The sequence below is a fragment of the Phocoena phocoena genome, chromosome X (genome assembly GCF_963924675.1).
Source record: "Phocoena phocoena chromosome X, mPhoPho1.1, whole genome shotgun sequence".
Taxonomy (NCBI): domain Eukaryota; kingdom Metazoa; phylum Chordata; class Mammalia; order Artiodactyla; family Phocoenidae; genus Phocoena; species Phocoena phocoena.
In genome coordinates this window covers 127,825,269-127,837,500 of record NC_089240.1, presented here as the reverse complement: position 1 = coordinate 127,837,500, position 12,232 = coordinate 127,825,269, and positions in this window count along the sequence as shown.

Here is a 12,232-nt window from a genome sequence, read left to right as displayed (position 1 = left end):
TTAACCCCCAGTGCTTCAGAATGTGACCTTATTTTGGAGACAGGATCTTCACAGAGATAACTGAGTTATAATGAAGTTATTAAGATGGGCAGATCCTTCCCTAGCACCTTCAGAGGTAGCATGGCCCTGCCAACACCTTGATCTCAGAATTCTGGCCTTCAGATTGAGATAATAAGTGTCTTGTTTAAGCCACTCAGTTTGTGGTACTTTGTTACAGCAGCCCTAACAAACAAATACAACCCATTTCTTTATCGCAGGCAGTTTTCAAGCTGAATCCATAATTCCTTGTCTGCATTCCATTTATAGACCCTTCCCATATAAAAACAAATAAAGAGAATTTTAAGGTACAAAAACCGTTAGTACAAACATCTGATGTTTTGCATGGATTACAAAAATCTTCCATGTTTGCCCTCCTGAATTTGCATTCTGTGGTACCTGCCCCATCATCAAGAGGAAAAAAACATAAAGTCATTGTTAAAAGAGTAAAGACCGGGCTTCCCTGGCGGCGCAGTGGTTGGGAGTCCGCCTGCCGATGCAGGGGGCGCGGGTTCGTGCCCCGGCCCGGGAAGATCCCACGTGCCGCGGAGCGGCTGGGCCCGTGAGCCATGGCCGCTGAGCCTGCGCGTCCGGAGCCTGTGCTCCGCAACGGGGGAGGCCACAAGAGTGAGAGGCCCGCGTACAAGAGTAAAGACCACCCACACCCCAATAACCTAAGATACCATGAGAAATTTTTTTCTTCATTCCATTGTGGAGCATCAAATTAAGCAAGTCTTTTAAACATTTTGGCCTCATTTGGCCTTTAAACATTTTGCACTCTTAAGATTTACTGAGGACCTCAAAGAGCTCTTGTTTATGTGGGTTATACATATCAATATTTACTGTATTAAAATTGAAAATAAGAAATTTAAAAAATTGTTCATTCATTTAAAGATGACAGTAATAAAACCGTTACATGTTAACATGAATAACATGTTTTATGGAAAAAATCTATAAAACAAATGAAATTTAGTGGAAAGAGTGGCATTGTTTTACACTTTTGCAACACTCTTTGATGTCTGGCTTAATAGGAGACAGCTGGGTAATCATGTCTGTTTCTGACTTCAGTCCACCACAATATCACACTTAGGTTGACTCTGGAAAACTCTACCTTACCCTTGGGAAAATGTGCAAAAGGCAAAAACATCTTAGCATCATTATGAAAAGAGATTTGATCCTGTAGACTCCAGCTGAAAGGGTCTCAAGGACTCCAGGGTTCCCTGGACTCTGCTTTGAGAACCGCAGTGTTACTCCATACTTCTTGGGTCCTGGAAATGTATTTATTAATTACATTGACTATGGTCACTGTTATCATTAATCATACATTTTATGTTTGTGGATGCTGTCGCTCCACCTGTCCTGTGGAAAGCAATCTGGAGCAGCACGGAGAGTCAAAGGAATGGCAAAAGGTCAGAATGAAACAGTGGTTAGGCCAGGGCTATGGAGGGACCTGAAAGCTAGCATGGTGGAGACATGCCGTTGTGAACAAGCGTTTCTGCAAGCCTGTACTTGCAGTTGGGCATAAAAAGATAAATAAAACAAGGCCATTCGCTTGGACAATTAAGAACTCAGCAGAACTCAGCATGGGGGACAGATAAAGACAAATGTAAGTAACGCACAAAACTATGAGGTCGTTGTTACAAGGAGTAGCAACAGAATGTGGGTGCAGATTGCTGCAGGTAGAGAACGGGTTGGAGAAAGCCATCTCCTATGGGTGGACCTGGAGAATTTTCCTAGGGTGACCCGGGAAGGGGACATTCCAGAAGGGAGTGCCCCAAAGCATGCAGGCAGGACTGGATCTTCAGTATTGAGGGCACTGCTGGGCCAGTGCTGGTGGTGGGCTCTGAGAGGAGGTAGAGGCCTGGAAACTAGAGCATCACCATCCCCTGGAAACTTTCAGAAATGCAAATTCTCAGGCCCTACCCTACTCCAGATACTTTGGGAGTGGAGCGCAGCACTCTGAGCTTTAACAAAGCTCTCCAAGTGGTTTTGACAGGGAAGAAGCTTCTAGAAGCACTGTAGCCCAGCATTGGGTTAAGAGTACAGGGTTTGGTGTGGCTGTATTCTAAGCCCAGTCCCACCACTTATCAGCCTTGTGACCCCCAGCAATACTCTCCACCTTTTGAACCCCATTTTCCGCAACTCTGAAGTAGCCATAATAAAGATATCTCCCTGGTAGGCGTGCAGGGAGTCTCGGATGGGACAGTGTATCTATAGCACTCAGGAGGTGTCTCAGACACAGCGCTCGGCTGACAGAACGGGGCGCCCTTTTGCCCACCCTTCTCCATGTGACTGCCCTTGACACGGAACTGGCCTCACTCAGACATGTTCTCTTGCTCAGTTGACTTGTTTTGGTGATTACCCTTTTCACCCCAAGAAACACCATTTCCTTCCCTTCTCAGTTTCCTCATCTGTAGAATGGAGGTCATGAGATGCGCTCTCGGGCTGGAGCGAGGAAGTGAGATGACCAGAGAAGGCCTCTCCCACACACTGGTGCTCACCCTTCTCTCGGTCCTTTTCCCGGCTGCTGTGATTGTCCTTCTGCGTGTGCCCAGCATCACCGCCCAGAGGGGGCGCTCCTGCAGCGTTACTGTGGGAAGAAGCCCTACGGTTTTCTCAGAGGGGCTACTGAGAGCCCTGCCCTGCTCCCACCCCGCCTCGGTCCCGCCTCCGCCTCCGGGCGCCTGGGCTCTGCAGCTCTTCCAGCGGCTCCTCTGGCTTCTGGGAGCGTGGGGGCGGGGCCGGCCGAGTGGGCCGGGCTGCCAGTGGCCACTTGGGCAGAAAGGCGAGTCTGGAGGCTCTGCGCAGTGCGACCCTGGATGCAGGTTCGGAGCTCCGTGCGCCTTCCTGGCATCTAGACGCTGACTGACCGCAGGCCTGGACTCCCATGGAGCAGGGCGGCGGGCACGGCGTGTATCCAGATCCTCGTGCAGCATGTGAAAATGCAGAAGCCAGTGTTTCAGGTCACCTCCCCAAGTCAGACTCGCAGGGGTGGGGCCCTGGAATCTGCATTCGAGTCGCATGGGCAGGGCGATGCTGCGAAACACGTTTGAAACCCTGGTGGGTCGGCACTGGCAGTGTTCTCCAGCGAAGCTGCCATTCCAAGGTCATGGAGTGGCACGCGCAAGGTTAAGGCCCTGAAAGATGGCTTTTGAAAGCTCCAGGCAGCTTTGGAATTGACCAAGACAACAAGCTTCTGGGTATAATTTTAGAGCATAATTTTAGTGTTTCATCATATTCAAATTCTTTGGAATTAGAAATCTGTAAGTGATGTGTTCAGTGGCGAGGTAACCAGAAGCCGTTCTTGGTAAGCAGGTATGCAGGACCCCAGGTGTGGATGTGTGTGGTTTAGCACTGGAATTGAATGACCTGGGCTGAGAATGAATAAGTAAAGAAATATTCGTGTGTGCTAAGGAGAAACGCAGGTGAAAGAGTCATTGGATGATAGACTCGTTGCTACTAAGGGGTAAGGGCACATGCAGATGACATGGGCCAGGAGGAGGCTGAACTCCAGGACCAAACTGTGCAGTAATTACAATAATAGACACAAGCATCAAGCGATCGTGATGCTCTAGGCAACGTGTCGAATACTCTGTGTAAGTTATTTCATCGACACCTCACAAGAACCCAGTATGACCATTTTTCAGGTAAAGAAACGGAAACAGGTTGGGTGACTTGCCAAGGACAAAACTGGTCTCCGGTAGGGATGGGAATTTAACCCATGTCCTCTCCCTCCTTACATGTGCTGCGTCGCCATAATTTTCTTTTGTAGACATTAATTCTTGAGGTTATTTGCACTGGAATATATACGATTTAACAAGTTCAACTTCAGGAGTATCTGCTTCCTGGGTGCATGTTCTGGTGCTCAGTACTGCGGGAGGTCTAAAACGAGTGGATGACGTTGCCTGCCCTTTTATTTATTGGCAAGGTTTTTTTTTTTTTTTTTTTTACCGAGCTCCTGCCACAGCCTGCAGGCTAATGAGGGTTAAGAGACATTCTTCAAATAACCACACAGTGTGATTTACAGTTACAGTCATGAAATGGAGAGGTTCTCAGGGCAATGAAGGTGCATGAAGGGGAATTGGCATAGTGCGGGCGGTCCGGAGGGCTTCACCAGGGCAGATTTGTACACGTATACCCAGAGCATTGTGTATGTGAAGCAAGGAACCAACTGTTTATCCAGTCATGGCTGGCAGAGACGGCACTCCAAAGGCCCTCTTGGTGTCCCCAGAGGACTCAAGACGCCCCCCTCCAAATATGTGCATAGCTAGCTATTTATAAATCACATATGTGTTACTACTGTAATATAGTATTACTGCACTATGAAATATCCACAAACTAGACACTTTAACTTATGTAAGAAAAATAGAAGATGTACTCTTGCCCCCTCCCACCTGGGTTTGTAGACTGCTGACCTTGAGGACTGGGCGTAAGCTGAGTGAGTGGCATTTAAACAAAGTCACTTTCTCACTCCAGCCTCATGCTCAGCACTGCCCCATTATATTCTAGCCTTCCGGAACTATTTTAGCACCTTCAACCAGGGCTCAGCCAAACCAGACCTGTTGCCTGTTTTTCTCTGACTGGAGGGTAAAGAATGGTTTAACATTTTCAAATGGTTGAAAAAAATCCAAGGAAGAATAATATCTCATGACACGGGAAAATTTTATGAAATTCAAATGTCAGTGTCCATAAGTAAAGTTGTATTGGCACATAGCCTCGCCCATTCATTTCCAGCAGCATTGAGCCAGCAAAACTAAAAATATTTTCCCTCTGGCCCTTTACGGAAACAGCTTGCCATCCCCACCTTGACTCGCTGTGCTCCTTTTTGCCTGTAAGTGCTTCTCCCTGCCTCCTATTCCCGCTTCCTTGGCCTGGGTAGCTGCTACTCATTATGCCTTTTTCTGCTTAAAGAGTTCCCACTGGAAGCCTTCCCTATCTGCTGAATACGGGGAGGTGCCCTTGCTCTTGCCTCCCATAGTCCTCTGGCTTCCACCATCTCGGATCTTAGCAGCATCCTCTGATTTCCAAGTGCCTGTTTCAGCATCTCCTCTACCGGGTGCTGGTTTATGTGTGTTGTGCTGGGGGTTTGCTCTAATCCCAGCTCCCGGACTAGTCGTTGGCATGGCATAGGTGCTCCAAAAGTGCTTCTTGAATGAATGAATGCCTCTCTGTGCTAAAATTAAATAGGGTTTCGGTTAGATAAACACCAGAACTCAACTTCGTGGCCGACTGGGATAACTCAGTTTACATTCCTCTTTCTGCAGAGACTCAAAAAGCAATAGCAAAACTCCTACTGATCTTAACCCAGATTGTTTTCCAATCGGGAGTGAATCAATCCAAAGGACAAAACTCTTTTTTTGCCATCTACATGTTTATATATCTCTATCCGGCACAGAGCACTGATAAGAGGATGGGGCTTTGTTAACAATCTGCCAGTTGAAGACGAGGGAGGGGTCCACGCAGGCACACACAAAGCTGGGGGTAGGAGTTGAGAGCGGGCGTGTGAGCCAGTCCCTGTAGGTTTCCAGTACACATGCTGCAGCCACGGGCCGGCCACATCAGGTCAGGCTGTTCAGGCTAAGCATCACGGGTACACCAGAAGAAAAGGCTTTTCTTTCAGTAATTGCCAAGGACTATATTTACTTAAGTGACTTCTAGCAGGTTCTTGATGTGACTGTTTATAAAACAGCAGTAGCCAGGCTATTCCTTGAGGCTGCTTCCCCTTGTGCTGGACCTACTTCCCCGTGGTTTCAGGATGCTGGCTGTGGGGCTCAGACCCAGCTGGCGTATCCTCCGCAGGACACTGCTGGATGTTGAAAGCCTCACCTCCCAGGTGGGTTGCGGCTGGTCCTAACTGGCTGTTACTTGTAACGTGGAGCGTTAGTTAGTGCGCTGAAGTTAAAATACTTAGCTGGCTTTTCTTCTTCTTTTAAAAATATTTTTAAAGGTGGTAAAAGACACATAACATAATATTTACCATCTGAACAATTCTGTGTACAGTTCAGTAGTGTTAAGTGTATCCATGGTGCTGTACAGCCAATCTTCAGAAATTTTTCGTCTTGCAAAACTGAAATTCTGTCCCCATTAAATATGTCCTCATTATTCCCCTCCCCCAGCCCCTGGCAAACACCATTCTACTTTCTGTCTCTATGAATCTGACTACTCTAGGGACCTCATAGAAGTGGCATCATGCATTATCTGTCCTTTTGCAACTGGCTAATTGAACTCACCATAAAGTTCTCACGGTTCATCCATGCTGTAGCATACGTCAGGGTTTCCTTCCTTTTTAAGGCTGAATAATATTCCACCGTATGGATAGACCACATTTTGTTTGTCCATTTGTCCACTGATGGACACCTGGGTTGCTTTCATGTTTTACTTATTGTGAATAATGCTGCTATGAACACGGGTGTACAAGTATCTCTTTGAGACACTGCTTTTGAGTCTTGTGGGTAGATACCAGAAGTGGAATTTCTGGACTGTATGGTAATCCTATGTTTAACCTTTTGAGGAACTACCTGACGGTTTGCTAGCTTTTCTTTTTTAAAAACAAAACCCAGGGGAGAGGGGGAAGATGGCAGAAGAGTAAGACGCGGAGGTCACCTTCCTCCCCACAGATACATCAGAAATACATCTACACGTGGAACAGCTCCGACAGAACACCTACTGAAGGCTGGCAGAAGACCTCAGACCTCCCGCAAGGCAAGAAACTCCCCACGTACCTGGGTAGGGCAAAAGAAAAAAAAGAGGCAAAAGGATAGGGACGGGACCTGCACCAGTGGGAGGGAGCCGTGAAGGAGGAAAGGTCTCCACACACTAGGAGCCCCTTCGCGGGCGGAGCCTGCGGGTGGCGGAGGGGGGGAGCTTCAGAGCCGCGGAGGTAAGCGCAGCCACAGGGGTGAGGGGGCAAAGCGGGGAGATTCCCGCACAGAAGAACGGTGCTGACCAGCACTCACCAGCCCGAGAGGCTTGTCTGCTCCCCCGCCGGGGCGGGCGGGGCTGGGAGCTGAGGCTCGGGCTTCGGTCGGAGCGCAGGGAGAGGACTGGGGTTGGCGGCGTGAACACAGCCTGCAGGGGGTTAGTGCACCACGGTTAGCCGGGAGGGAGTCCGGGGAAAAGTCTGGACCTGCCGAAGAGGCAGGAGACTTTTTCTGCCCTCTTTGTTTCCTGGTGCGCGAGGAGAGGGGATTGAGAGCGCTGCTTAAAGGAGCCCCAGAGACGGGCGCGAGCCGCGGCTAAAAGCGCGGACCCCAGAGACGGGCATGAGACGCTAAGGCCGCTGCTGCCGCCACCAAGAAGCCTGTGGGCGAGCACAGGTCACTCTCCACACCCCCCTTCCGGGGAGCCTGTGCAGCCCGCCACTGCCAGGGTCCCGGGATCCAGGGACAACTTCCCCGGGAGAACGCACGGCGCGCCTCAGGCTGGTGCAACGTCACGCTGGCCTCTGCCGCCGCAGGCCCGCCCCGCAGCCATGCCCCTCCCTCCCCCTGGCCTGAGTGAGCCAGAGCCCCCGAATCAGTGGCTCCTTTCACCCTGCTCTGTCTGAGAGAAGAACAGACGCCCTCAGGCAACCTACACACAGAGGCGGGGCCAAATCCAAAGCTGAGCCCCGGGAGCTGTGAGAACAAAGAAGAGAAAGGGAAATCTCTCCCAGCAACCTCAGGAGCAGCGGATTAAATCTCCACAATCAGCTTGATGTACCCTGCATCTGTGGAATACATGAATAGACAACCAATCATCCCGAATTGAGGAGGTGGACTTTGAGAGCAAGATTTATGATTTTTCCCCCTCTTCCTCTTTTTGTGAGTGTGTATGTGTATGCTTCTGTGTGAGATTTTGTCTGTATAGCTTTGCTTTCACCATTTGTCCTAGGGTTCTATCCATCCGTGTTTTTTTTTTGTTTTAAAAATTTTCTTAATTAATTTTTTATTTTACTAACTTTATTTTATTTTACCTTACTTTATTTTATTTTCTTTCATCCCTTTCTTTCTTTCTTTCTACTTTTTCTCCCTTTTATTCTGAGCCGTGTGAATGAGAGGCTCTTGGTGCTGCAGCCAGGAGTCAGTGCTGTGCCTCTGAGGTGGGAGAGCCAACTTCAAGACACTGGTCCACAAGAGACCTCCCAGCTCCACGTAATATCAAACGGTGAAAATCTCCCAGAGATCTCCATCTCCACACCAACACCCAGCTTCACTCAACGACCAGCAAGCTACAGTGCTGGACACCCTATGCCAAACAACTATCAAGACAGGAACACAACCCCACCCATTAGCAGAGAGGCTGCCTAAAATCATAGTAAGGCCACAGACACCCCAAAACACACCCCCAGACGTGGACCTGCCCACCAGAAAGACAAGATCCAGCCTCAACCACCAGAACACAGGCACTAGTCCCCTCCACCAGGAAGCCTACACAACCCACTGAACCAACTTTAGCCACTGGTGACAGACACCAAAAGCAACGGGAACTACGAACCTGCAGCCTGCAAAAAGGAGACCCCAAACACAGTAAGATAAGGAAAATGAGAAGACAGAAAAACACACAGCAGATGAAGGAGCAAGATAAAAACCCACCAGACCTAACAAATGAAGAGGAAATAGGCAGTCTACCTGAAAAAGAATTCAGAATAATGATAGTAAAGATGATCCAAAATATTGGAAATAGAATAGACAAAATGCAAGAAACATTTAACAAGGATCTAGAAGAACTAAAGATGAAACAACCAACAATGAACAACACAATAATTGAAATTAAAAATACTCTACATGGGATCAATAGCAGAATAACTGAGGCAGAAGAATGGATAAGTGACCTGGAAGATAAAATAGTGATAATAACTACTGCAGAGCAGAATAAAGAAAAAAGAATGAAAAGAACTGAAGACAGTCTCAGAGACCTCTGGGACAACATTAAATGCACCAACATTCGAATTATAGGGGTTCCAAAAGAAGAAGAGAAAAAGAAAGGGACTGAGAAAATATTTGAAGAGATTATAGTTGAAAACTTCCCTAATATGGGAAAGGAAATAATTAGTCAAGTCCAGGAAGCACAGAGAGTCCCATACAGGGTAAATCCAAGGAGAAACATGCCAAGACACATATTAATCAAACTGTCAAAAATTAAATACAAAGAAAACATATTAAAAGCAGCAAGGGAAAAACAACAAATAACACACAAGGGAATCCCCATAAGGTTGACAGCTGATCTTTCAACAGAAACTCTGCAAGCCAGAAGGGAGTGGCAGGACAAATTTAAAGTGATGAAGGAGGAAAACCTACAACCAAGATTACTCTACCCAGCAGGGATCTCATTCAGATTTGATGGCGAAATTAAAACCTTTACAGACAAGCAAAAGCTGAGAGAGCTCAGCACCACCAAACCAGCTTTACAACAAATGCTAAAGGATCTTCTCTAGGCAAGAAACACAAGAGAAGGAAAAGACCTACAATAACAAACCCAAAACAATTAAGGAAATGGGAATAGGAATATACATATCGATAATTACCTTAAATGTAAATGGATTAAATGCTCCCACCAAAAGACACTGACTGGCTGAATGGATACAAAAGCAAGACTCATATATATGCTGTCTACAAGAGACCCACTTCAGACCTAGAGACACATACAGACTGAAAGTAAGGGGATGGAAAAAGGTACTTCATGCAAATGGAAACCAAAAGAAAGCTGGAGTAGCAATTCTCATATCAGACAAAATAGACTTTAAAATAAAGACTTAGAAGAGACAAAGAAGGACACTACATAATGATCAAGGGATTGATCCAAGAAGAAGATATAGCAATCGTAAATATTTATGCACCCAACATAGGAGCACCTCAATACATAAGGCAAATACTAACAGCCATAAAAGGGGAAATCGACAGTAACACATTCATAGTAGGGGACTTTAACACCCCACTTTCACCAATGGACAGATCATCCAAAATGAAAATAAATAAGGAAACACAAGCTTTAAATGATACATTAAACAAGATGGACTTAATTGATATTTATGGGACATTCCATCCAAAAACAACAGAATACACATTTTTCTCAAGTGCTCATGGAACATTCTCCAGGATAGATCATATCTTGGGTCACAAATCAAGCCTTGGTAAATTTAAGAAAATTGAAATTGTATCAAGTATCTTTTCCGACCACATGCTATGAGACTAGATATCAATTACAGGAAAAGATCTGTAAAAAATACAAACACGTGGAGGCTAAACAATACACTCCTTAATAACGAAGTGATCACTGAAAAAATCAAAGAGGAAATCAAAAAATACCTAGAAACAAATGACAGTGGAGACACGATGACCCAAAACCTATGGGATGCAGCAAAAGCAGTTCTAAGAGGGAAGTTTATAGCAATACAATCCTACCTTAAGAAACAGGAAACATCTCGAATAAACAACCTAACCTTGTACCTAAAGCAATTAGAGAAAGAAGAACAAAAAAACCCCAAAGTTAGCAGAAGGAAAGAAATCATAAAGATCAGATCAGAAATAAATGAAAAGGAAACGAAGGAAACTATAGCAAAGATCAATAAAACTAAAAGCTGGTTCTTTGAGAAGATAAACAAAATTGATAAACCGTTAGCCAGACTCATCAAGAAATAAAGGGAGAAGACTCAAATCAATAGAATTAGAAACCAAAAAGGAGAAGTAACAGCTGACACTGCAGAAATACAAAAGATCATGAGAGGTTACTACAAGCAATTCTATGCCAATAAAATGGACGACCTGGAAGAAACGGACAAATTCGTAGAAATGCACAACCTGCCAAGACTGAATCAGGAAGAAATAGAAAATATGAACAGACCAATCACAAGCACTGAAATTGAAAATGTGATTAAAAATCTTCCAACAAACAAAAGCCCAGGACCAGATGGGTTCACAGGCGAATTCTTTCAAACATTTAGAGAAGAGCTAACACCTATACTTCTCAAACTCTTCCAAAATATAGCAGAGGGAGGCATACTCCCAAACTCATTCTACGAGGCCATCATCACCCTGATACCAAAACCAGACAAAGATGTCAAAAAGGAAGAAAACTACAGGCCAATATCACTGATGAACATAGATGCAAAATCCTCAACAAAATACCAGCAAACAGAATCTGACAGCACATTAAAAGGATCATACACCATGATCAAGTGGGGTTTATTCCAGGAATGCAAGGATTCTTCAATATACGCAAATCAAACAATGTGATACACCATATTAACAAATTGAAGGAGAAAAAAATATGGTCATCTCAATAGATGCAGAGAAAGCTTTTAACAAAATTCAACACCCATTTATGATAAAAACCCTGCAGAAAGGAGGCATAGATGGAACTTTCCTCAACATAATAAAGGCCATATATGACAAATCCACAGCCAACATCGTCCTCAATGGTGAAAAACTGAAAGCATTTCCACTAAGATCAGGAATAAGACAAGGTTGCCCACGCTGAGCACTCTTATTCAACATAGTTTTGGAAGTTTTAGCCACAGCAATCAGAGAAGAAAAGGAAATAAAAGGAATCCAAATCGGGAAAGGAGAAGTAAAGCTGTCACTGTTTGCCGATGACATGATACTATACGTAGAGAATCCTAAAGATGCTACCAGAAAACTACTAGACCTAATCAATGAATTTGGTAAAGTAGCAGAATACAAAATTAATGCACAGAAATCTCTGGCATTTCTATACACTAATGATGAAAAATCTGAAATTGAAGTCAAGAAAACACTCCCATTTACCATTGCAACAAGAAGAATAAAATACCTAGGAATAAACCTACCTACGGAGACAAAAGACCTGTATGCAGAAAATTATAAGACACTGATGAAAGAGATTTAAGATGATACAGATAGATGGAGAGATATACCATGTTCTTGGATTGGAAGAATCAACATTGTGAAAATGACTCTACTCCCCAAAGCAATCAACAGATTCAATGCAATCCCTATCAAACTACCACTGGCATTTTTCACAGAACTAAAATAAAAAATTTCACAATTTGTATGGAAACACAAAAGACCCCGAATAGCCAAAGCAATCTTGAGAACGAAAAACGGAGCTGGAGGAATCAGGCTCCCTGACTTCAGACTATACTACAAAGCTACAGTAATCAAGACCGTATGGTGCTGGCACACAAACAGAAATATAGATCAATGGAACAGGATAGAAAGCCCAGAGAAAAACCCACTAC